General features: G+C 41.6%; 1 non-coding gene across 1 annotated transcript; it reads left to right on the forward strand.

Annotated features, from left to right (window-relative positions):
* The first annotated feature begins 10,057 nt into the window (after positions 1-10,057).
* On the forward strand, positions 10,058-10,131 carry TRNAT-CGU (transfer RNA threonine (anticodon CGU)). The gene has a single exon. It is a non-coding gene; the product is annotated as a tRNA-Thr (tRNA).
* Positions 10,132-27,507: the final 17,376 nt, after the last annotated feature.

Below are 27,507 nucleotides of genomic sequence, written 5' to 3' on the forward strand. Positions count from 1 at the left end.
TCCTTAAGGAAAAACCCCCGCAAAATGAAGGTGTGGGCCTTGGGACGGGCCCATGGCCGTGGGGTGCCCTGCAGCTCCCACCCCGTTAGCTTCGGGGTCAAGCGCGCTTGCTCTTGCCAGTATGTATGCAGGCCCTAAGGAAACGCAACATGTGAGCTGATGAAAACTAGCCGCGGGGCATCTACCAGCCGAGGGGTCGATGAGGACAGAGTCCACGGGCTTTCACAGCCGAGGCCGCCGCTGTGGGATCACGAGAGCCCTACGGAGCAACAGGAGCAGGTTTTTGTTGCGATTATTCCATCTTGTCTTCTGCCGTCACGTGGGGTCACCTGACTGTGATCAACTTGGCCGAAGATTGTTTTTCGGATTCCTCTGTTCCAAGCCACACAGACTCTCCTTTAGTTCAACCAATAAAAATTTTAGGGACAGTTGGGGACCAGTCTCCCAGCTAAAGTATTTTATTTGTTGAATACGGTGTGCGGGGGGCATTGGGAGGGATGGGGAAGGAGAGCAGCCATTAGGTTCCCTGAGCTCTGAATGTCTTTAGAGCTAACGCAGTGGTTCTCCAGCTTGGCTGCACGCTGGGGTCGTCCTGACGGCTCTCGCATTTCCTGACGTCTGGATCCCACTCCGAGGTTCTAGTTTAACTTGTCTGTAATGTGGCATGGACACGGGCATTTTTAGAAGCTCCCTAGGTGACTAGAATAAGCAGTCAAGATTGAGAACCACTGGCCTAGACACTCTCTATTGAAATTATCTCCAAATATCCACAAAGGGGGGGAAGAGGCATAAGAGAGGTCATCTGCAGGTTTATTCCTTTGTTGTTAGGCTCAGTTTATCTAGAGACACCACTGATCACTCAGATAGTCGTAGATAACGTGAGCAGTCTGCAGACCAAGTCAGGGGCAGATGGAGGCCGTCAATGGGATGGAGCTTACCGTGTCCACATATTCAGTTCTGCTAAGTAGAAGAATGCCCTCTCTCCTCTCCCCCCTCCCTCTCTCTACCTCTCCCTCCCTCTCACCCCATCCCTCCCTCCCTCTCCTCCTCTTTCCCCGCCCTCCTCCTCCCTCTCTCTCTCTCTCCCTCTCTCCCTATTCCTCTCCCTCCATCTCCCTCTCTCCCCACTCTCCCCCTCTTCCCCTTTCTCTCCCTCTACCTGTCTCCTCCTCCCGTCTGTCCCTCCTCCTCCCTTCCCCCTCCCCTCTCTCCCTCTCTACCCCTGAGATCCTAGTTTGCAAAGCTGGTCATTGGGAAGAAAGCAGATCACTTAATAATTCAGGGCCTTCTGGGACAGAAAGGATATACCCTAAATCCTGCTCTCCCAGATTTTAAATTTGGAGGTACTCTCAGCGATCTGAGAGACTCTGACCTAGACTTTTAAGTTTCCTGAAATAAAATTACCCCCTAGAAAAGGGGGGTTGATATTGGAAACTTGAGGCTAAGTCTTTTTTTTTTTTTTTAAGATTTTATTTATTTATTTGTGTGAGAGAGAATGAGAGAGAGCACATGAGATGGGGGAGGGTCAGAGGGAGAAGCAGACTCCCTGCTGAGCAGGGAGCCCGATGTGGGACTCAATCCAGGGACTCGGGGATCATGACCTGAGCCGAAGGCAGTCGCTTAACCAACTGAGCCACCCAGGCGCCCAGAGGCTAAGTCTTTATAAGGGAAGGCTTGTTTTAATGTATCATGTGGTTCTGGCTCCTTTATAGAAAATTAATAATTTTTTTAAAAAAATTTTATTTATTTGACAGCACAAGCAGAGGGGGAGAGGGGAAGAAGCAGGCTCCCTGCTGAGCAAGGAGCCCAATGCAGGGCTCCATCCCAGGACCCTGGGATCATGACCTGAGCTGAAGGCAGCCGCTTAACCAACTGAGCCACCCAGGTGTCCTGAAAATTAATAATGTTTTTAACAACATTTCACGAGATGACTATTTTAATTAGATGAAGCCAGATCTCATTTGCTGTAGTTTTTCTGCCCAAAGAATATTAGGAGGAGCAAAGATAGAAAGAAAAGGGGCTATTTTCTAAGAACATAGAAATGAGCAGAGAGCTGACATCAGGGGAAAATTCTACTTGCTGGGGCGCCCGGGTGGCTCAGTCGTTAAGCATCTGCCTTCAGCTCAGGTCATGATCCCAGGGTCCTGGGATGGAGCCCCACGTTGGACTCCCTGCTCAGCAGGAAGCCTGCTTCTCCCTCGCCACTCCCCCTGCTTGTGTTCCTGCTCTCCCCCTGCTTGTGTTCCTGCTATCGCTATCTCTGTCTCTGTAATAGATAAATAAAATCTTAAAAAAAAAAAAAATTCTACTTGCTGATCTTTATTCCTTAGCATTGAAGAAAAGACTAAAGGCTCCTTTTTTAAAAAAGATTTTATGTATGAGAGAGACAGCAAGAGAGGGAACACAAGCAGGGGCAGAGGGAGAGGGAGAAGCAGGGAGCCTGGTGAGGGGCTCAATCCCAGGACCCTGGGGTCAGGACCTGAGCTGAAGGCAGTCGCCCAACCAACTGAGACACCCAGGCGCCCCTATAGACTCCTTTTATTTAGCAACAATGAAACTTCTCTGAGCCTACACGGAGTTTGACTGCATTTAGTAGTTTCTACAAAGCCTTGTGGCTAGAGAAAATTAGAGGTGAACCTAGGTCATTTCATGAAAACATACACCTTACTCTTCTCATTTCGAGGAGAATGAGACATAACAGATCTACATTGTAGTATGGGGCAGTCCTGGCACAGTTTAATTTTAAATTGTGACCACTGATCTCTTGGTGATTTACAATAAAATATGTCCACGTACATAGAGAGCATAGAAGGCTAAAAATTTCTTTCTTGTCTATATTGGGTCTTCAGGTACAAAGAGAGGACAAACCAGATCTGAAGAAAGAAGCCAATCACACTTCTCACTAAGACATTTGCATATGACCAGAGTGCATTCCAAGCCAAAGGATCTCTGCAAAATGCAGCAAATCTGGGAGAGTTCAAACACTCAAGGAAGGAAATCTGACAATGCTTGGATAACCTCTGAAACATGAAGGAAGTTACCACCTCTGGTCACCTGGAATGAACAGCCTACTGAAAGGAAGACTTTAGGGACTGAGGCACTCTGCCCTACAATAATGTGAAGGGTGAGTGAGAGGCAAGGGGGTGTGGTTATACCTTATACATTGAATATGCTAATGGAAAAAATGTTCTTAAATATCCCAATGGTCAGCTCAAAGCATCAACGGAAGCCTCAGGCTTTCTGTGACCGTAGTAAAGGAATAATGTTTGTGAGGGGTTATGAGATAGCTGATGATCGTCAATAGCTTCAACTATAGATATTTGTCCAACTTCATCTATAGCTGAATTGTTAAATCAGTGAAGTTTATAAGTTCTCCAGGTCTTATATGTGAAATTTAGGGGCCTGATAGGGAAAGAGTGATGTTGAGAATTAGGGTAAGGTTTAGCGGTCTAGAAGTTCCTTGAACCCTCGGTTCGTGCTGGTCTTCTCCTGGGATTTATAGCAGGTGAATTCTTCTCTTAACAACTGAGCATCTTCTTACTTTGTGTGCTAGTCAGGATTCTCTAGAGAAACATACCAATATTGTGTATGTGTAGAAAGAGACACAGAGAAAGGGAGAGATCTATTTTAAGGAATTGGCTCACACAACAGCCTGAAATCTGCAGGGCAGTCTGGCAAGTCTGGCAAGAGGTGATGTTGTATTCTTGAATCCAAATGTAATCTGGAAGCAGAATTTCTTCCTCCTTGGGGGAACTCTGTATATTCTCTTGAGGCCTTCAGGTGATTGGATGAAGCCGACCCACATTATGGAGGGTCATCTGCTTCACTCAACGTCTATTGATTTAAATGTTAATCACATCTAAACAAAATACCTTCACAACAACAACTAGACTGGGTTTTGACCAAACAACTGGGCACCATAGCCTAGCTGAGTTGACACAAAAAAATAAATTGTCACACTTTGTTCTTAGATCCTGCAATTCTCTCGTGTAAATTTTTATCTAACAAAAGACTGCCGATTCTCTAGGGAAGCAGTGATCCCTGCATTTATGAAGAAATAAGAATCACTTTAAGAAGGAACAGAACATGTGTTCTAGAGAAATTTACAGTATCATTACCACAGATACATTTTGTTTTGTCAGTTAACATTTTAGCCATGTAAGGACAAAGACTATTTCTCTTTCCTTTGTTATTTCTCTCAGGCATTTAATTCACAGCTTTGAAAGTCTAGAAATTCTAGCAATATTTGACGAATGGTTGAGGTTCTACTGCATGTGTAGCAAATAAGCTAATACTTGGAATTTTGCAAGTGCACTGCACTCTCGCTTTACTTCTGTATTATTTTTCTAATGTGATAATGTGAAAGTTTATGCCACTTTCTTTTATTAAAATTAAAATTAATGATGAGGGGCGCCTGGGTGGCTCAGTTGTTAAGCATCTGCCTTTGGCTCAGGTCATGATCCCAGGGTCCTGGGATTGAGCCCCGCATCAGGCTCCCTGCTCCACGGGAAGCCTGCTTCTCCCTTTCCCACTCCCCCCTGCTTGTGTTCCCTCTCTCGCTGTATCTATTTCTGTCAAATGAATAAATAAAATCTTTTAAAAAATAAAAAAATAAAATGAATGATGAGATATTTAAAGTATAATACGGGGAATATTACAATAGACCTCATAAACCCATTATCCAAATCTTTGTTTCCTTTTCTTTTTTAAAGATTTATTTATTTATTTATTTGACAGAGAGATAGAGAGAGAGAGCACAAGTAGGCAGAGCGGCAGGCAGAGGGAGAGGGAGAAGCAGGCTCCCCACTGAGCAGGGAGCCGGACGTGGGGCTTGATCCCAAGACCCCAGGATCATGACCTGAGCCGAAGGCAGCCGCTTAACCGACTAAGCCACCCAGGCGCCCCCAAATCTTTCTTTTTCTAAGAAAATAATTCACCCATCACTTTTCATTTCTTTTCCTCTCTCCATGTGTACCCTTCCATGTATATTTTAATCTTTTACCACATGTATACCTATAAAAATTTTACACTATTTACCTGTCTCACTGTACATATTTATTACAATGTTCTTTTAGTTCACTATTATCTATTTCACACAAATTCCCTATGATAGGAGACACATCACATTTAAACTTTAATTGTTATGTAGTTAATCTGTTGGAGAAGACACAGCTTTATGTCCAATATTTGCTTCCCAAGCAATGCCACAAAGAACATCACTGTACATGTCTCCTTGGAGAAATTTGTAAGGAGTTGCTGAATCCTATATCTGGAAGTGGGATTGCTGAATCGTAAAGTTAGGATATCTCTGGCTTTTGTAGATATTGCCAAAATTGTTTCTAGATATTGCCATACGGCTTGTGCAAAATTTATATTCTCAGCAACATCCAATGATAATATCTCCCACCCTCTACCAAGCCTTGGCATTATTGAACTTGAGAAGTTTTGCCAATAGATGAAAGTAAAAGTATTCTCCAAATTTGCATTTGTTAAATTACTGGTGAGGTTCAGCATATTTCATATATTTGTTGGCCTTTTATGTTTCTTCATCTGGGAGCTGGAGAGAGACACAGCGAGAGAGGGAACACAAGCAGGGGGAGTGGGAGAGGGAGAAGCAGGCTTCCTGCAGAGCAGGGAGCCTGATGCGGGGCTTGATGTGGGGCTCGATGTGGGGCTCGATCCCAGGACCCTGGGATCATGACCTGAGCTGAAGGCTGATGCTTAATGACTGAGCCACCCAGGTGCCCCTGGGAGCTGAGTCTTTATATCCTTTGTCCAAATTTGTACTGATTGTCAACTTCAGTATTTACATTCTGCCTCATTAGTTTGTAAGTGATGAATGAATGCCTCTTGGTGTTAAACTGCCCACTGCTCTCCACCACCTGAAAGTCAGTACAAATAGAGTTACCCCTTCGGTCTGTCATCAGCCTGGTGAATGCTGGTGTCTTCCCAGTGCTCATTCACAAGAGATAGATCACACCTACTCAACATGACCAATATTCCACTTCTCTTCTTGAGCAATACAAGGATTTTAAAATGTTGTAATTATGACTATTGCCCTACAAATTTCCCTGACATTGTTGCTAACGGTTTGGTTCTACCTTGTTCTTTTTTTTGTTTTAGTCTTAACACACCACAAATTTATTATCTTACAGTTCTGTAGGTCAGAGTGCAACCCAGCTCTCACAGAGACACCTTGTTCTTCCTAAAGTCATCCAAATGTTACTTACTGTTATAATTCAAGTAAATGCTTCTTAAAAATTTAGCTACAAACTTGCTGTTTATTTAGCTCACCCTTGCTTTTCACATCTCACTACTTCTTGCTCAGTTCCCTTTTCCCTCGAATTAATTACTTCACATTGATCTCAACTAAGATCTTAGTTAATGACACATTTTTAAAGGTCTTGATTTTATTCTTATTCTTAAATAATTTAGCTAGATAAAGAATTTTAATCTCAGTTATCTTCCATCAGCGCCATAATCATGTTATTCCATCATTTGTCTGTTGTTGCTCCTTTTTTACTTTCTAGTGCTGATGAGAAATCCACTATTAAGTGTAATGATGATTTCTTTTATCCTAAAGTAACTCATCTTAAATTAAGGAAAAATAAAGTCAGAATTATGAGATTCTCCCATAAAGTATGACCAAAGTTTGTAAGAAGCTACTGTTTGCCAGTAAGAAGAAACGGGGGGGAAAAACATTTCAAAGCAAATATATCTTCACAGTTTCCCTATCCTAAAGGCCTGTTTTACTGACCCAGTAACTGAGCCCACTTTCCCCTCTTTGGCCACAGCTGCACCTCTCCCGGTTGCATCCCTCTGCAGAGTGCCTCCTGCGCCCCTCATTCCCACTGCTGAATTACCAGCCACCGCAGTCTCAGATCTCACTCACCCACCTTCCTGCTTTCCCCATTCTCTCACCTCCCCGTCTTCAACCCCCTCTGAAGCTCAGGCTGCTGCATGCTCCTAGCTCAGTCTTTGCTTTACTCCCCCTGTAATGGTCCCTTACCCCGTTACTCCTATTTGATTCTTCTATCCTCCCCAGCTTCCATGCTACCCAGTTCCTAACTTTTCCTTCCCAGGCTGTAGCTCTCTTCCCACACATATGTCAGATAATCCAATTCTGAGTGGCCCTTATTTATTTCCACTCTCTCCCCACCTCTGGTTGTTTCCAGGAACTTTGGACCTGGATCACTGATCAGAGGTGTACTTCTTTTGCTTTTCTCCTTCCCTCCCTCCCTCCCTCCCCCCCTCCCTCCCTTTCTTCCCTTTTCATTTTGTCTTTGAACTTCAATTTTTTTTCAGCTTTTTAGCTAGGGTATAGAAACCTTTCACGGGTTCCTCCCATCACTCCCTATTCACTAGTTCCCTTTTAAAATAAATTTATTTCAGTTAAGTTTGGGGCAAAACGTAGGAAAAAGCATAGCTCTTCCTCAGAAGATGATGCCTAGGCTGGCCATAACCAAATAAGGCAAACTACTAGGCGTAAAGAATGGGAGTGTATTGGGCACCTGGGTGGCTCAGTCGTTAAGGTCTGCCTTCGGCTCAGGTCATGATCCCAGGGTCCTGGGATCGAGTCCCACATCGGGCTCCCTGCTCTGCGGGAAGCCTGCTTCTCCCTCTCCCACTCCCCCTGCTTGTGTTCCTGCTCTCGCTATGTCTCTCTCTGTTAAAAAAATAAATGAAAAAATCTTTAAAAAAAAAAAAAAGAATGGGAGTGTATTATCTCACAGTTCTGGAGGCTACTAATCTAAGATCAGGGAGTCAGCAGGGCTGTTTCTTCTGCTCCATGCCCCTCCCCAAGCTTTGGTGGTTCACTGGCAATGTTTGGTGTTCTTTGGCTTGTAGCTGCATCACCCAGATGCCTGCCTTCATGTTCATATGTGTGTGTGTCTGTCTCCAAATGTCCCCCTTTTACAAGGACATGAGTATATATAGATACAAAGTATATATATAATGTATGAGAGAGGCTTGATCTTAACTACTTGTATCCCATTCTGAAGGACTGGGGGTTAGGATGTCAACATATGAATGTCTAGGGGGACAAAATTCAACTGATTACACCTATTAGCTATAGTATGTTGACTCACCCTATTCTCAACAGAAGAAGCATTCACTGAGGGTCATGAGAAATCATTGCAATTACGAAAAATCTCCATGTTCCAGTAACCATACTCATGTCCGTCATTTAGCTATTTTGGGTCTAATGTTAATCAAACAATTTTACATCAAATTGCTCTACTGTCTCGTGTTATTTGCTCTTTCAATTCACTCACACATCCAAGTGCAAGTCTATTTCTGGGAGGTCCTCACTGGACTAGGTTCCACTGGTTCTGCCTCTTTTTAAAGTGCCTTCCAGACCTTCCTACTATTGGGCCTTGGTCAGATTTATTTCATTACAGCTTGGCACAGATTCCTGTTTTGGTTAAACACCTGGAATTAACTTGAAAGTATCAAAGATGTTTTCAAGTGCTACTTGTATAGTTTGTGTATTATATATATATATGACATTTTTCTAGGAAAAATCTAATAAAGGGAAATGCCCGAAAGATGTACTGAGCCATGCACATGGTACAGAGTACTATGTACATAACTATATTACCAGCCCGTATTAAGTGTTCATCTATTATCTTGTATTTCTTTTATTGTAACACTTACAAACTTTATTAAAATTTCTTGTTTCGTTTTCTATCATCTGTGGCCATCTTCTACTTAGTTGTGTGCATAGAACTCCTGTTAGCACCTGACACATAGTAGGCTTGAGAGTACCCCTGTTGGGTCGTCTGGGTGGCTCAGCCATTAAGCTCAGTCGTTAAGTCTGCCTTTGGCTCAGGTCATGATCTCAGGGTCCTGGGATCCCGCCGGCATTGGGCTCCACGCAGACATGGGGCTCACTGCTCAGCAGGGAGTCTGCTTCTCCCTCTCCCACTCCCCCTGCTTCTGTTCCCTCTTTCTCAAATAAATAAATAAAAATTTAAAAAGTACCACTCCTGTTGGGCAGTGCTTCACTGTACATGTTGGCACTCCAGTTGCACTTCTGGGACTGAAATTTGCGCGGTCCTTATCATAAACGGTGCAGCTAAGTAGAATGCAGAAATGCCAGGACGGCTGGTCCCTTATGATTTGGGCGTGCTGTCTTCCACACTCGGTAAAGTGTCGTCCTAGTCATAGAGGATTGCCAACGTAAATTTAAAAGTGACCATCCTGGTTTGCAAGACACTAAGTTAATACTCACTACAAAAACATTCTGAGCTGGATGGAAAATAGGAACGCCAGAATATTTGGCTCAAGAAAGGAGTTAAAGAAGACTCTGCGATCCAAAGGCCTCAGCCCCCCAGAGCTCCTGGTAGCCCTGCGGGGGTAAACACAGAACTCGTCGCTGTTGCATTGTAACCGGGCAGCGGGACCTACTAGTTTTGGTGAGCCCCTTATCCTAACCCGGGGCAGAAAACTTGGGTGCAGCCGTTGAAGAAGCGCGCTTCATGTAGGGGCTGGGCAATCAGGAGAGTGTATTCAGCTCCCCAAGTTGAGGCTCCACGGGGAGGACACAGGAGAGCAGCCCCTGCGAACAGCAGGACCAAGGGCGGCCGCCGCGAGCCCCTGCCCTCCCGCACCTCCGTCACCCTCTGCGGCGCGGGTGGGCTCCGTCCCGGCGCTGCCAGGCCCGGGGGCCGACGCAGCGGGCGGGCCAGGGGCCCCGGAGCGAGCGCCCGCCGCGGATGCCGCCGCGCCCCGAGGCCGAGCCGGCCGGAGGCGCTGGGCGCCGGCGGTCTGGGTTTGCTCTGCGCGCTCGGACCGCCGGAAGCGCCGGGCGCCGGGCGGGAGTTGTGGGGGCTCCGCCGCGAGCGCGGCCCGCGCCCACCCGCTCGGAGGTCCGGCCGCTGCGGCCGCGCGGGCCCCCGGAACTGCGCGAGGCCAGGGCGCGCGCCCGCGTCTCCACCGCCGCGTCCTGGTCCCGCCGGGCCGCGCGATCCTGCGCGCCGGAGCGGGTGCGGCGCGGCCTGTCGCCGGGTGCAGGGCCGCTGATCAGGAAAGCGCCTTCCCCGGGCGCCCGGCGGGCTCCGTGGCTTAGTTGGCTAAAGCGCCTGTCTCGTAAACAGGAGATCCTGGGTTCGACTCCCAGCGGGGCCTGGGGGGCTTTTTTCGTTGCCTTTTTTTTGGTCAATTTATTCAAACTTTTTAGTCTGAAATCAGCTTAACCTCAGTATCAGGTCTACTGCTTGGGAGCTCTGATCTCTGCGACCTCTCATTACAGCTGCATTCGCGATGATTCTCTGCCTCTCGACTGGTGATTTACCATATGGTTCTGCTGTGGGTGTTCAAGATCAATCGTAGACAGAATTTCTAAAATAAAACTGGACAATTTTTAATTCGCTTAAAAACAGATTCTGCTGGTTTTCCAAACTCAAGCCATCTACTTACATCATACATAGATGAAAATTGGTTGCAATTTACTGAACACTTACTCTGTTTCACTTTGTGTATTTTCTCACATACCTTAAATCGCTAAAAATACTCATAAAAGTAAGCATTATTATGCACATGTTATGGATGAGAAAACAGAATCAGAGAGAAGCGAAGTAACTTGCCCAAATCACAGCTAGTAAATAAATAATCAAGCTAGGGTCTTAACCTGATATTTCTTAGTTCAAAGTCATGGTCTTGCATTTCAGATAATTTTATTTATAAAATCAAACAGTGTCCATATGGTTTAGAATAATAGTTCTTAAAATTGTATGGCACATGAACTCATTAGATTATCTGATGAAAACTGGCTTATAACTACCACCAAAAACAAAAGCAAAAAGCCAACAGACATATGGATAAATTTTATATATTCTTTCAAGATGTTCACTGACCTGGGAATGCAAGCTGGTGCAGCCACTCTGGAAAACAGTATGGAGGTGCCTCAAAAAGTTGAAAATAGAGCTACCATACGATCCAGCAATTGCACTACTGGGTATTTATCCCAAAGATACAAATGTAGGGATCTGAGGGGGTACCTGCACCCCAGTGTTTATAGAAGCAATGTCCACAATAGCCAAACTATGGAAAGAGCCCACATGTCCATCAACAAATGAATGGATAAAGAAGATGTGGTATATATATACAATGGAATATTATGCAGCCATCAAAAAAAAATGAAATCTTGCCGTTTGCAACGACATGGATGGAACTAGAGGGTATTATGCTAAGAGAAATAAGTCAATCAGCAAAAGACAGGTATCATATGATCTCACTCATATGACGAATTTGAGAAACGAGAGAGGATCATAGGGGAAGGGAAGAAAAAATGAAATAAGATGAAACCGGAGAGGGAGACAAACCATAAGAGACTCTTAATTATAGGAAACAAACTGAGGGTTGCTGGAGTGGAGTGAGGTGGGAGGGATGGGGTGGCTGGGTGATGGACATTGGGAGGGTATGTGCTATGGTGAGCGCTGTGAATTGTGTAAGACTGATGAATCACAGACCTGTACCCCCAAAACAAATAATACATTATATGTTAATTAATTGAATAAAGATGCTCATTGACCTCCTAGGTTCTTGGGTGCCCATGAACCACTGAAAAAAAATCTTTGACTTTCATAAAGTAATACATTAAATAAAAATGGGCATTAAGCAAACATAAGGTATTATGGGGAGATATTTTACTTCTTGATGTTATTTTTTATAGGATTCTTAATCCCTCTTCTAAGTAGACTTAAATTAGGCCACGAGAGGCAGACATCTGGTTAGAGTTGTCAGGACTCTGGGCCAGCTTGCCGATTTCAAGACAGTACACTTCTGGATCTGTGACCACTGAAATGAATTCTGGAGGAATTCTGCATGCACAAACAACTCTAATAGCTGGACCCAAGAAGTAGATCTACCTTCATCTCTTTTAGCTGACAGTTATGAAGTTCATTCATTCCCTCAGTTATTTAAAGAATTATGTATTGTATGCCTACTTCTCCAAAATACGGAAAGGTAAGCTCGGCAGTTCTGGGCTCCACCTCAAAGGAGATAAGAGCTTAGCGGGGAAGGAGGAGGAGATGGAAATCAATTACATGATCACCAAGAGAAAGAAAATGTCATGGCTATGATAAATGCTACAAAAATAATGACTAAGATTTAGGAGAACATACGCAAGAGATTTAACTTAATCAGGGAGGTCAGAGAAGGAGAGACTTGAGTTGCAAAGAAAAGGAAGAATTATGTGGGAAAGAGAGGTAGAGCATAGAGTCGTCCTGCAGAGGAAACCAGGCAGGGCGCATAGGACTGAAGGAAGGCCAACATAGCTAGAGCAGAAAGGGTGCACACAAGCAGGATGAGAAATGAGGCTGGAAAAGGATAGGGCTAAGGACGGGCTTTTATCCGCCATGTTGGGGTGTTTGAACTTTATACCAAGAGCAACTACAGTGTATGTGGGAGTTACCATGTACGCACAATCATTCTGAAAAACCACTAACCAAGACAAAGAATGTGAATTTCAGATTTATTTTCCTAAGTTATTTATTTTCTTTTTGGAAGATAGATTTAAAATGAAAAAATATATATATTTTAAGCAACCTAACGGAGGTGCAGAAAGCATAAATGTAAGACATAATCAAAGGGAATTGGCATCAAGTTTTAGGGGGAAAATTCCCCAGATTGAGGAAGCTTATTTCTACAGCTCCCAGGGAGGTATTGCTCGAAAATGACTCCTTTTCAAGATGTTTTTGGAATGATCTTTGGCAGAAAAAAAAGTAGATATATCCATTCCCTCTGCTTAATTATAGAGCAGTAAGGAACAATCCTATCCTCTCTCTCTCTTTACTTAATAGGTGAACCTACTGATGTATTCCTGAGCATGCATTTGTGCTAATGGGGAGTTCTCTTTGGAAATTCACTCTCCATTCTGTTTCTTATTGGATGTTCCTAACTGTTTGATGTAAGAGAATTTAGAGGTCAGGTCTTCTAAGTTTTTTTTGGTTTTGGTTTTTTGGGGGTTTTTTTGGCTTTGTTTTGTTTTGCTTTTGTTTTGGTTCTGCGCTCCGAAAGGGGTTATCTAAGGTGCCTTAATGGAGCTTTGCCATCTCCTCAAACTCAGCCAAAAGTTGAATCGGTTTCTTCATAATGCAAACTTTGTAAGATTCTGCACTGGGCATAAATTAACAAGTGAATTCAGTCCAGAGATGTTTTCCTCTGTCTGGGGAAAGCAGTATTCACTCAATGGATCAAATTGTTGTTGTAAAAAATAAAATCTGTGTTCCTGTAAGTGCAGAGAAAAGGCTAGTATTTAAGTGACTGAGCACAGAAGGAAGGGAGCACGGAGTTTGGGGTGACAAAGGCATAGCATGTCCAGACCTGCCATTAACCAAATGTGGAACGTTGTTAGGTGACTTGACTATTCTAGTTTATATTTCATTCTTTTACTTTTCTTTTAACTATTACTTTTTTTTTTTTTAATAGAGAGACAGCACAAGTAGGCAGAGTGGCAGGCAGAGGGAGAGGGAGAAGCAGGCTTCCCGCTGAGCGTGGAGCCTGATGCGGGGCTCGATCCCAGGATCCTGGGATCATGACCTGAGCTGAAAGCAGCCGCTTAGCCGACTGAGCCACCCAGGCACCCCTTAACTATTACTTTTAAAGTAATTTTATTTTTACAGAAAAGTTACAAGAATAGAACAAAGAATTCCTACTTACCCATCATCCAGATTTCCCAAATATGAACATTTTATCTCATTTAGTTTACCCTATTATTATATATATATATAAAATTTTTGGTGGCTCATTGGAGAGGAAGTTGTAGACTGTGATGGTCCTTTACCTGTAAATACTTCAGTGTATGTTTCCTAATAATAATATTCATTTACATAACTGCAGCATAATTATCAAAATCAGAAATTAACATTGATATAATATCATTATGTAATAAACAGGGCTTATTCAGACTGTTAATTGTCCCTGTAATGTCCTTTTAGAAACTTTCTTATTCTATTTTGGTAAAAACACTTGACCATGAGATCTCTTCTCTTAACCAACCTTTTTTTTTTTTTAAAGATTTTATTTATTTATTTGACAGAGAGACACAGTGAGAGAGGGAACATGAGCAGGGGCAGTGGGAGAGGGAGAAGCAGACTCCCCGTGGAGCAGGGAGCCCGATGCGGGGCTCGATCCCGGGACCCTGGGATCATGACCTGAGCCGAAGGCAGACGCTTAACCGGCTGAGCCACCCAGGCGCCCTTAACCAATCTTTTTTTTAAGTAGACCCTACCACCAGTGTGGGGCTGGAACTCACCACTCCAACATCAAGAGTCACACACTCTAGAGACTGAACCAGCCAGGCACCCCATCTTAACCAGTTTTTAAGTATACCATACATTATTGTTGACTGTAGGTACAATGTTTTACAGGAGATCTTTAGAGTTTATTCATCTTTGACTGAAACCTTATGCCCCATGATTAGTAACTCCCTCTTTCCCCCTCTCCTCAACCCCTGGTAACCTCCATTCCACTCTGATTCTATGAATTTGACTATAGTAGACACCTCATGTAAGTGGAATCATGCAGCATTTGTCTTTTTATGACTAACTTATTTTACTTAGCATCATGTTATCAAAGTTCATCCATGTTTTACATATTATAAAATTTCCTTCTTTTTAAAGGCTGAATAGTATTCCCGTGTATGCCCATATCACATTTCCTTTATCTACTGATCTATTGACATTTAGGTACGTCTCACATATTAGCTACTGTGAATAGTTCTGCAGTGATGATCAAGAGTACTAATGCCTCTTCTGGATCCAGATTTCAATTATTTTAGATAAATACCCACAAGTGGGATTGTGGGATTATATGCTAGTTCTATTTTTAATTTTTTAAGGAAGCGCCATTCTGTTTTCTATAGCTGATACACCATTTTGCATTCCAACCAACAGTTGCAATTTGTCCACATCCTGACCAATACTTGTTGTATTTTATTCTTTTGATAATAGCCACCCTGACAGGTGGATTGAAAATATCTCATTGTAGTTTAGTTTGCTTTTCCCTCATTATTAGTGATGTTGTGCATCGTTTATATACCTGTTGACTATTTGTACGTTTTCATCAGAGATGTCTATTCAAGTCCTTAGCCCATTTTTAAATCAGGTGATCAGTTTTGTTTTGTTTTTTGTTTTTTGTTTTTTTTTTTTTTAATTGAGTTGTAGGAATTCCTTACCTATTTTGGAGATTAATCCTTTGTCAGACACGTGGTTTGCAAATAATTTCTCCCATTGTGTTAAGTTGCTTTTTCAATCTACCAGGAGATTTGTTTCCACTCATTTTTTTCTTTCTGTTATGCAGAAGACTTTCCGTTTGATGTGGTCCCACTTGCTTATTTCTGTTCTTGTTGCCTTTGCTTTTGGTGTCCTATTCAGAAAATCATTGCTAAGACCAGTGTCATGAAGCTTTTCACTAGGTTTTTATCCAGGATTTTACAGCTTCAGATCTTACATTTAAGTCTTTAATTCATTTTGAGTTGATTTAAGGATTCAATTTTATTCTTTTGCATGTGAATATCTAGTTTTCCCAGCACTGTATATTGAAGATACTATCCTTTCCCCACTGGTATTCTTGGCATCCTTGTCAAAGATCAGTACCATATATGCATGGATTTATTTCTGGGCTCACTATTCTGTCCCATTGGTTTATATGTCTGTCTTTATGCCAGTACCCTATTGTTTTAAAACTGTGGCTTTGTGATATGTTTTGAAATCAGGAAGTGTGATGCCTTCAGCTTTGTTCTTCTCAAGGTTGATTTGACTATAAGTGGTTCGATATGAAACTTATAATAATGTTTCTATTTCTGTAAAAAATACCATTGGGATTTTGATAGGGATTGCATTGATCTTTAGATTGCTTTGGGTAGTATGGACATTTAAACAGTGTTAAATCTGCCAACCCGTGAACATGGGACATCTTTCTGTTTGTGTCTTGTTTAACATCTTTCATCAGTGTTATAGTTTTCTGTATACAAGTCTTCCTTCCACTTCCTCAGTTAAGTTTATTCCTAGGTATTTTACTCTTTTTGGAGCTATTATAAATGGGATTGTTCTCCTAATTTCCTTTTCAGATAGCTCATTGTTAGTGTATAGAAACATAACTAACTTTTGTATGTTAATTTTGTATTCTGCAACTAAACTGAATTTATCCATTAATTCTAACAGTGTTTTAATGAAGTCTTTAGGGTTTACAATTCTACTTTTTTCTTACTTTCTGGATGCCTTATTACCTATTTTTTGGATGCCTTTTATTTCTTTTTTCTTGCCTAATTGCTCTGGCTAGAACTTCTACTACTATGTTGAATGGAAGTGGTCAGAATGGGCATCCTTGCCTTGTCCCTGCTCTTAGAGGAAAAGGTTTCAGTTTTTCACTGTTGAGTATGATATTAGCTGTCGACTTTTCATATACAGACTTTATTATATTGAGGGGCTCTCCTTCTATTCCTAGTTTGTTGGGAGCTTTTATCATGAAAAGGTGTTGAATTTTGTCAAATGCTTTTTCTCTGTCTTTTGAGATAATCATATGATTTTTATCCTTCATTTTATTAATGTTGTGTATCACATTGATTGATTTGTGGGTATTGAACCATCCTTGCATCCCAGGAATGAATTCCATTGGTCATGATATATAATCCTTTTAATGTATTATTGGGTTCAGTTTGCTAGATTTTGTTTAAATTTTCTGCATCTATATTCATCAGGGATATTGGCCTGTCGTTCTTTTCTTGTGATGTATTTGTCTGGTTTTGATAGTGGGGAAATGCTGACCTCATAAAATGAGTTTAGAAGTATTTCCTACTCTTCAGCTTTTGGAAGAGTTTGAGAAAGATTTACATTAATTGTTTTTTAAGTGTTTGGTAGGATTCGCCTGTGAAGCCATCTGGTTCTGGGCTTTACTTTGTTGGGAGAGTTTTGATTCAATCTCCATAATGTTTATAGGTCTGTTCAGACTTTCTATTTTTTCACGATTTAGTCTTGGCAGGTTATATGTGCCTAAGAATTTATCCACTTCGGGACGCCTGGGTGGCTCAGTTGGTTAAGCGGCTCCCTTTGGCCCAGGTCATGATCCCAGGGTCCTGGGATCGAGTCCCACATCGGGCTCCTTGCTCAGCAGGGAGCCTGCTTCTTCCCCTCTCCCCCTATGCTTGTGTTCTCTCTGTCAAATAAATAAAATCTTTAAAAAAAAAAAAAAAGAATTTATCCACTTCTGGGTTGTCCAGTTGGTGGCATTAATTGTTCATAGTTAGCTCTGATGATCCTCTTTGTCCCTGCGGTACCAGTTGTCACATCTCTTCTTTCATTTCTGATTTTATTTGAGTCTTCTCTCCTTTTTTACTCATTAGTTTAGCTAGTGTTCATCAATATTTATCTTTGCAAAATGAACTCTTAGTTTTGCTGATTTTTTCCTATTGTTTTCCTAGTTCTCTATTGCATTTATTTCTGCTCTATTTTTTTACTATTTCTTTCCTTCTGCTAACTTTGGGCTTACTTTGTTTTTCTTTTTTTTAGTTCCTTGGGGTATAAAGTTAAATTGTTTATTTTAAGTATTTCTTCTTTTTTAATGTAAGCATTTATTGCCATGAACTTCTCTCTTAGTACCACTTTTGCCACATCCCGTAAGTTTGGGTATCTGTATTTTTGTTCTTGTTTCTCAAGGTTTTTTTTCTAATTTCTGTTTTGATATTTTCTTTAACTCAGTGGTTGTTCAGTAGTGTATTATTTAATTTCTACGTATTTGTGAATTTTCCAGTTTTCCTTCTGCATTTGATTTCTAATTCTATTCCATGGTAGTGAGAAAAGGTAATTGGTATGAATTCAATCTTCTTAAATTTGTTAGGACTGGTTTTGTGACTTAATATATGATCTGTCCTGGAGAAAAATCCATGTGTATTTGAGAAGAATGTATTCTGATGCTGTTGAGTGAAGTTTATATGACCTTTAGGTCTATTAGGTCTGTAGTGTTATTCAAGACCTCTGTTTCCTTACTGATATACTTTGATTGACATACTTTCTGGATGCTCTTGTATTGCTATCTATTTCTTTCTTCAGTTCTACCAACGTTTCCTTTATATATATTTAGATACTCTGATATTGGGTGCATATATATTTATAATTGTTATATCATCCTTGTGGATTGATCCTTTTATCATTATAAAATGTCCTTCTCTGTCTCTTGTGGCATTTTGACTTTCTCTCTCTAATATTATATTAAACATTTATTTTTAAAGATTTTATTTATTTGACACAGAGAGAGCAACAGCGAGAGAGGGAACACAAGCAGGGGGAGTGGGAGAGGGAGAAGCAGGTTTCCCACTGAGCAGGCTGAGAGGGAACACAAGCAGGGGGAGTGGGAGAGGGAGAAGCAGGTTTCCCACTGAGCAGGGAGCCTGATGCGGGGCTCGATCCCAGGACCCTGGGATCATGACCTGAGCCGAAGGCAGACACTTAACGACTGAGCCACCCAGGCACCCCTCTAATATCATATTAAATATAATACTTACTCTAAGTATTGCCATCCCTGCTCTCCTTTGGTTACCATTTGCATGGAGTATCTTTTTCCATCCCTTCACTTGCAGCCTATGTGTGCCTTTACATCTAAAGTCAGTTTCTTGTAGACAGTATATAGTTGGGGTGTTTTGTTTTGTTTTGTTTTGTGAGAAAGAGTGTGGGGAAAGGGGCAAGGGGAGAAAGAATCCTAAGCAGGCTCCACGCTCAGAATGGAGCCTAACACAGGGCTTGATCTCATGACCCTGAGATCATGACCTGAGCTGAAATCAAAAGTCGGATGCTTAAAGGACCAAGCCACCCAGGCGCCCCAATTGGGTCTTGTTTTTTAGCCATTGAGTCTGTATTTTTTGTTTGGGGAGTTTAAACCATTTACATTGAAAGTAATTGTTGGAGCTGGGCGAAGTCCCCGGGGGAGGTCTGCGCAAGCGCAGAGCTGCGAGGGGCGAGTATGGGCTGGTGGAGGGGCTTGGCTTGAGGGTTGTAGGGTTGTTCTGTTACCGGGTTATTTCTAATTGCAAAATCTTATAGGCATTTAAGAAAAAAAAAAAGTTACTGAATTAAAAAAAAGAAAGTAATTGTTGATAGGAAGAATTTTACTATTGCCATTTTGTTAGTTGTTTCCTGTTAATCTTGTAATCATTTGGTCTCTTATTCTCTCTTGCGGTCTTCCTTTATGTTTTGTTGCTTTTTAAAATTGATATGCTTTTATTCCTTTGTCTTTTTCTTTTGTGTCACTTCTTTAGGTATTTTTGTGTATGTGTGGTTATCTTGGGGCTTACATAAAGTATCTTATAGTTGTAACAGTCTGTTTTAAGCTAAAAACAATGTACATTCAATTGCAAACAAAAACTCGACACTAACTTCTCCCACCACTTTTTTTTTAATAAACATTTTTTTTTTTTTTTAAGTAATCTCTACACCTGACGTGGGGCTTGGGCTCATGACCCTGAGATTGAGGGTCACAAGCTTTTCCAAGCGAGGCAGCCAGGAGCTCCTCCCACACACTATGTTGTTGTTGTTACAATTTACATCTGTCCATATTGGGTATCTTCTAAACATATTTTTAGTTATAGTTATTTTTGATAATTTTGACTTTTAACTGTTATGTGGAATTAAAAATGATTTGTTTACCATCATTATAGACATAGAGTATTCTGTACTTGCCTATGTATTTACTTTTACCTGCGAGTTTCATACTTGATGTTGTTGTGTTGCTATTTAGCGTCCTTTCATTTCAACTTCAAGAGCCGTCTTTAGCATTTCTTGTAAGGCAGGTCTAATGATGATGGACTCCTTCAGTTTTTGTTTATCTTGGAAAAATCTTTATTTCTTCATTTTTGAGGAGAGTTTTGCTAGGGATAGTAGTTTTTGTTGGTAGTATTTTTCTTTCTGCACTTTGAATATATCACCCCGCTCCCTTCCCATCTGCAAGGTTTCTACTGAAAAATACATTGAGTCTTATGGGGGCACTCTTCTCTTTCTGCCTTCAAAATTCTTTGTCTTTGACTTTCGACAACTTAATTAATTAATTAATTAATTAATGTGTCTAGGTGTAGATTTCTTTACGTTTCTCTTATTTTGTGTTCTTGGGGCTTCTTGGATCTGGATGTCCCTTTCCTTACCCAGATTTGGAAGTTTTCAGCCGTTATTTGTTTGAATAAATTTTCTGTTCCTTTCTCTGTCCTCCTTCTTGTATTTCCATAATGTGTGTATTGTTCTGTTTGATGGTGTACCATAATTTTCTTAAGCTTTCTTCACTTTTTTTCATTCTTTTTTCTTTTTGCATCTCTGATTCAATTACTTCCAGTGACCTTTTCAAGTTATCTTATCCTTTCTTCTGCTTGATCCAGCTGCTGTTGAACCCTTCTAGTGAATTTTTCGGTCCAGTTATTGTGTTCTTCAAGTCTATGATTTATGTCTGGTACTTCCTAACATTTTCTCTCTCTTTGTTAAAATGCTTACTTCGTTCATGCATTGTTTTCTTGACCTTCATGAGCCTCATTATGAGAGTTATTTTTAATTCTTTGACAGGTAAATCATGTAATTCTACTTCATTACTGTCAGTTACTGGAGATTTACTGTTCCTTTGTTTGGAACATCTTTATTTGGTTCTCCATTTTCCTTGACTCTCTGAGTTGGTATTTGCACATTAGACAAAGCACTAACCTCTCTCAATCTTTATGGCCTAATGTGGGAGAAGACCTCCACTGATCAGCTCAGCCAGAGATTCTGGGTGTCTCTACAACTCCTTCCCCAGGGAGAAGTAGGCAGTTTGGTTTTTGTCTGCTCTGTGCTGGGGTGGGTGGGGAGTTATTGCTTCTACCTGCCCACGCCTCTGTGTCCATTCTCCTGTGGGTGCCTAGACTGTACCAGATCCATCAGAGTAACAGGACTGGTGATATAGGTGCCAGTTATTTGGGAAGCCCAAAAAGTTGGGGCTCTGGGCACGTGAATCACTCCTTTCCTCCCCAGGGGGAACCTGAGAGCTGGGATTTTTTTCCTGTCTGCTAGCGTTCTATGCTGATCAGGAGGGAGGACTGTTGACACCTACCAGCCCAAGCTGCTGCCTCAGTTCTCCCCCAGATGGAAAAACTCTGCGAGAAGTGTCACAGCTCCAAGGATGGCAAGACAGAAACCAATTCTCTGGGGAGCCCCATTGGAAAAGTTGGGGTTCTGAAGGCACAAATTAGCCTTTACTCCCCTTGTATGAAGCTGGGAGTTAGGGGGTGCTTTCCTGATTGTTTGGCACTAGACCACGGGCAGGGTCTCTGGTGAGAGGGTATTCTGAATCTCCCTACCAGCTTCAGTGAGGCTGGTTTTATAGTCCCCTGGGGTGCAGGAGTCTTTCTGTTAGTTTCTGATTACTCTGAAAGGGAATCTGTCCATGAATGATTGCTGAATAGTGCATTGTGGAGGGAAGGAGGCGCCAAGCTTCTTACTCTGCCATATTGCGATGTTAGTCTCCCTCCCCCTACAATGCCTTTTTAGCAAAAGAAAATCTTTGATTATGTGCTGAATTCAGCTGTCATTCTCTTTCATCTCCTTTCATCTGTAGGCTTTGTTTTTCTTTTATGACATTGGCATTTTTGGGGAGTACAGACCAGTTATTTTGTAAAATATTCCATAATTTGGGTTAGTCTGCTGTCTCCTCACAATTAATTCAGGCTGTGTATTTTGGGTGGGAATACAAGACAACTGATATTGTGTCTTTTTCAGTGCATCATATCAGTGGACATAAAATGTCAGTTGTCCCATTACCGGTGATGTTAATTTTGATCATTTGCTTATGATGATGTCTGCCAGGCTTCTCCATAATTCTTTTATTATTACTATTATTATTATTATTATTATTATTATTATTATTATTGCAGTTAGTATCTTAGGAGGAGACTATGTAAATATCGTGTTCTCATTCAACTTTGACCTATTTATCACTCACTGATGATCCTTGCCTAAATCAATTAATGTTATGATTTCCCAGTGGCGATTTTCTTTTTTCTTTTTTTTTAAAGATTTTATTTATTTGACAGAGACACAGCGAGAGAGGGAACACAAGCAGGGGGAATGGGAGAGGGAGAAGCAGGCTTCCTGCCGAGCAGGGAGCCCGATGCGGGGCTCGATCTCAGGACCCTGGGATCATGACCTCAGCTGAAGGCAGATGCTTAACAACTGAGCCACCCAGGCACCCCCCCAGTGGCGATTTTCTAAATCCATCATTCTTTCTACATTTATCATTTGACTTCTTATTATAAGAAGAAGAATATTTCTTTCTTCTTTATTGACTTATTTGTATGGACTCATTCATAGGTTGTTATGTATTCAATAGGTTATAACCCATTACTATCAGTATTTATTTTGATACTTCTTAATCTGAAGCACAATTCAGAGTTCAATGTAGGAAACGGGACGCACTCGAAATGTTTTAAGCGGGAAGGATTTAAAAACAGTAAGTTGGATACTACAACGGTAAGCTGGTGGTTAGTACGAAATCAGCAGAAGTGATTGAGAAACAGACTTTAGCCCAGACTTTCAAGTGTGACTCCAAACAATACCTATGGGGCCTCGTTAGTGCTCTCCCCTGATCTAAAAAGTGTCCATGCATGGAAGTGATCTGCAAGGCAAGCTAGTAGTAACACTGCTGAGGCCCCGAATGTGCCACTGTCCCTGCGGTCTGGGGAACACGAGGTTCAGGTTAGGAGACTGCTTTCTCTGTAACTCTGCCATTACTTTCTCCTCTTTCCAGAGGGGGCTTGTAACACTGCCGTGTTGGGGTTAATGTAAAGCATGAACTCAGCCATGGTACCTGGCTTGCTAAAACGTTAACCGGGAGGCTGCTGGGGGCGAGGGAAGGTTTCGCAGGAGGGCGCAGGCCTTTGGAATGCTGAGGCCCTCGTTAGTGCTCTGCCGTGGGAATGCCGCTGGGAGTTGCCTTCCCGAACTTTCTTAGCCCAAAGAGCCGCCCTGGGATCCAAGAGATGTACGCATTGTCCCCTAGGCTACGTTTAGCAGAACTGGTAGAACAAGATGATCAGCTGATCAGTGTATCGTTATCTTTCCTGTAAACAGATCCTCCTAGTTCCAGTAAGACCCCTTGTCACACATCACGTGCTTGAGAAACAGTGATAAGGATTTGTGATTCTCCTGAAGGACCAGTAAAAGCGGGAGCAAAGAAGAGCGAAGGGTCTTCGTCTCTGGGCGGGGACCCCTTGCCTTCTCTCTTTCACTGCGGAGTCTGGAGTCATCTTGCATCTTCGCCGGGGCCTGCTGGCCATTCCCAACACTGCAGAGAAAGCACAGGTCCACGATCTTGCTTGGCCAGCAGGGAATTGCCAGCATCAGCAGGATAATACCGTTTTGTAAATCTCGAGAAGTGTGCCTAATAATTGTTGTAATACCTTTTGTGTAAAGATCCTTAGGTAAAAGGGGCTCTGGGAAATACACTCGTAGCTTTCCAAGCCCTCCAGTCAGCCAGAAGAGTGTGCGAATGGATGCTGACTGCCAATACGTATCCAAGGAACGTAACTCCTTTATCCCTGGCATGTGAAGAGAGTAACAATACCGTGTTATTTTTAGAAATTGCTTCCTGGATAGCATTTAGAATTGCATCCGTTTCTTGGGCTGCCATAACAAAGTCCCTCAGACGAGATGGCTGAAACAACAAATTTATTTTCTCACCACAATTCTTGAGGATCGAAGTCTGCAGGTCTTGGCTGAGTCATTGCTAAGGCTTGTCTCCTTGTCTCCCTGGCTCGTGGATGGCCAGCCTCTTCCAGCATCTGTGTGTGGTCTTGCCTTAGGGTCTGTGTGGTAATGTCTTCTTTTTATAAGGACACCAGTTATATTGGATTAAGGCCCACCCTCCTGAGCTAACTTTAACCTAATTACATCTTCTCTTCAGATCGCAGAAATCTTTCACCTTTAACCTAATTACATCTTTAAAGAGCCTATCTCTAAGGACAGTCACGCTCCGCGGTACTGGAGGGTAGGACTTCAACATTTGAATTTTGGAGAGACACAATTCAGCCCATAACAAGGATTAATTAATGCACATGTGGAATTTTCTTCAAACAAGTTTCTTTCATTTGCTCATTCACTCACTATCTTACTAATTTATTTACTCTTCCTTCCATCCTTCCTCAGAAAGTGCAAGTGCCATTTCATTTCTTTCGATTTAACAATATTTTGAACAGATGTTAATATCTTGTCTGAAACTCTCATTAGCCAAAGAGCACTTGTTTTGAATTCAATCAGATGAATTATAATATATTAATAACTTTGTACTTTCGATAGGGATTTGAGCTAAAATGTCTAATAATTCCAATAAAATATTATTAGCAAACTGGAAAGGTAGAATTATGTTTCAGGGCACAACTTAAGAAAGCTTCAATGACTGAGTGAAACATCACTTAAGAGTTTCTGTGATATTGTGATTCATAATAAGAAATATATATTTGATCCTTGTCCCTATTCCTGGCACAGAGTTCCTAAAACCCTTATAAAATCGCCCCCCCCCTTTTTAAATCTTTTTAAAGATTTACTTGTTTTAGAAAGAGTGCGAGTGCAGAGCCCAACGCAGGGCTTGATCCCATGACCCTGAGATCATGAGGACCTAAGCTGAAATCAAGAGTCGGCTGCTTAACTGACTGACCCACCCAGGCACCCTCCCCCCTTATAAATTTTAAGTGATAAGAGCACTAGGAGCATTTTTGTTCTAATGAGGCGACTCTGTATGGCTCCTGGATGGGGCCTTGTCATCAGAAAGACTAAGCTTAGATTAGAAGCTTGGGATTTTCCTCACCCCTGCCTCCCACCTTCCATTTTCCGGACAGGACCGAGGGGCTGCAAATTGAGTTAATAATTGATCATACCTACATGAGGAAGCCTCCATAAAATCCCCAAACTATGGGGTTTGGGGGAGTTTCCAGGCTGTTGAACACATCCAGTCAGGGAGGGTGACACACCCCTACTCTAAGGGGACAGAAGCTGCCGTGCTCGGGATTCTCCCAGACCTTGCTCACCCTGTGTATCTCTTCATCTGGCTGTTAATCTTTGTCCTTTATCATATCCTTGAATAAACTGGTAAATGTGTTTCCCTGAGTTCTGTGAGCTGTTCTAACAAATAATCAGGAGGTCACGGGAACCTGTGATTTGTAAAGCCAAGTCAGACAAGCTGTGGGGAACCTGGGCCCCCCAGTTTTTGCATCCGGCATCTGAAGTAGGAGACAGTCTCGTGGGACTGAGCCCTTAACCTGTTGGATCTAACTATATCTGTCAGAATTGAGTTAAATTGTAAGACACCGGCTGCTTAATATGGGAAAACCCCACCCACACCCGGTGTCAGAAGTGTTGTGAGTGTGGTTGTCGTGTAAGAGTAGAAGAGAAACCTCGGAGGGGACGAAGGTGTTCCTTATAGTACCTGGTGGACAAGACAGTGCAAAGCACTGACTATGTCACTCACAGTTGGAAAGCAGGGAGCCTGACAGACTTAGAGAAAGAACATCTCTTCTCTGCACCTGAGGTTTGAGACATAACTGTCAATTCCTTCTTTCTCTTTCTTTCTCTTTCTTTCTTTACCTAGAAGTACAAAGTTACTAATATTTATAATTTGATTGAATTCAAAACAAGTGCTCATTGGCTAATGAGAGTTTCAGACAAGATATTAACACCTGTTCAAAATACTGTTGAATGCAAAGGAATGAAATGGCACCTGCAGTTCATTTTAGATCGAAACACTACCTGCCACACACACCCAGTTACATAGATCATCATTGGCATCGTCAACAATCAAGGTTCCCTCAGTAGAGGCTCTACCTTTGTCCCAACTGTTGGGTAGATGAAGAATAAATTTGCTTATTTTCTAATTGGTTTCCTTTAGAAATTGATTTGTACAAGCTTCTTTTTTAGTTTTAATAACAACTTTCATCATATCTAGCATATGTAAATATACTTAACAGTTTATCCCTAGTTTATCAGTTTGTCACAAGGTTCATTTTAAATTTGATCCAGGCAAGTGAATCAATATTTGTATTTATGTAGGGTTTTGTGGGGTTTTTTTGTGTGTCTCAAGTAGGCTTTCCCTATAGAAAGTTCAGGAACTTTAATTTCAATTTTATGGAGAGACCAGTCTCTGTTTCTTAACCTCACAATATCTATTTGTTTTTAATTTTTTAAATTTTTTATTCTTATGTTAATCCCCATACATTACATCATTAGTTTTAGATGAAGTGTTCCATGATTCATTGTTTGTGCATAACACCCAGTGCTCCATGCAGTCACAATATCTATTTTTATCTTCCATATTAAAAAATGTTAAATAAATTACAATTGCTCAGTCTTAACACGTAAAAGATGAACTTAATTGTTGCTCAGGCAAAGGAGGGGGGGAATGCAAAGAGAAGTACAGGCTTTGACCAAACAAAGCAAGAGGCAGAGTTATAGAATTTGGGGGTAGGGGTGGGGGTGAAGTTTAACTTTTTGATTTAATATCATTTGATTTCATTTAATTGAAGCAGAGTTTTATAGAATCAAAGCAAAGCAGGACTGTGAGTAAAGTGGCAGCATCCTGTTTTCTTAAAACTACAGAGTTATGAGAAATTTTAAAAGATGTTCCTGAATCCTTATTGAAACTCTGGGAAGTGGTTGGAAGTCGAGTCTGAGTTTCTATGTCGAAGTCATGGCAAAGCTTTTGTTAAAGCCTCCGTCACCTGAGCCACATCACTCAGATAACCAGGATACTCTATTTTTACTGATAGGATTTCCAAGAACAAACTTCTCAGCCTATGTTTTTAGAGAACACTGTTCTTTAGCCTGTGTCCCTGGTGACAGTTGATAAAAGCCATTTTGTCTACTTTACAAAAAGAACCAAGGAGAAGCTAATAAAACCCCCTCCCTCTCTGCCTAGATTTCTAGCCATGTCTCTTTTACCTCTTATACCTGAAGACTGTTCTTTGCCTACAATTTCTCCTAGGCACATTCTCAGCAGCCAACTAATTAGAAATTAGTCATGCTTTCGCCCATGTAAACCAATGGTGCACTTTCTATTCAGCGGTTGACTTCAAATATGAACTCTTCTAAAATAGAAGGAATGAGAAAAAACATTTTTTATGGCTCGGTAAGGTAGAAGCACTTGTGACCAGGGTCAAGGAATTGTTGAAAAAGCATAGTTGCAGGAGTGGAAACAAACCAGTCCATGGTCTCCCCCTAATGTCTCTTAACTATCCTCCAAAACAGGGATAGAGCACCAGTCTGAGTGCTCTTGGCAGTGGTAGCAAAGTGTTTTTTTTTTCAGCAGCGAATTTGACTAACTAGAACGAAGTGTGATTTACTTGTTTAAAGTTTAAATTGCTTGGAAATACCAAAAGTCCTAAAAACCAAGTATGTCTGCTTTAAGATGAGCATTGTTTAAATTGCTTGGAAATACCAAAAGTCCTAAAAACCAAGTATGTCTGCTTTAAGATGAGCATTTCAAAAATGTACCCAACGGGCAACAAGAGAC

The sequence above is a fragment of the Mirounga angustirostris genome, unplaced genomic scaffold (assembly GCF_029215605.1).
Source record: "Mirounga angustirostris isolate CCGP_5_RB_7025 unplaced genomic scaffold, mMirAng1.0.hap1 SCAF_8, whole genome shotgun sequence".
In the NCBI taxonomy this organism is placed as follows: Eukaryota; Metazoa; Chordata; class Mammalia; order Carnivora; family Phocidae; genus Mirounga; species Mirounga angustirostris.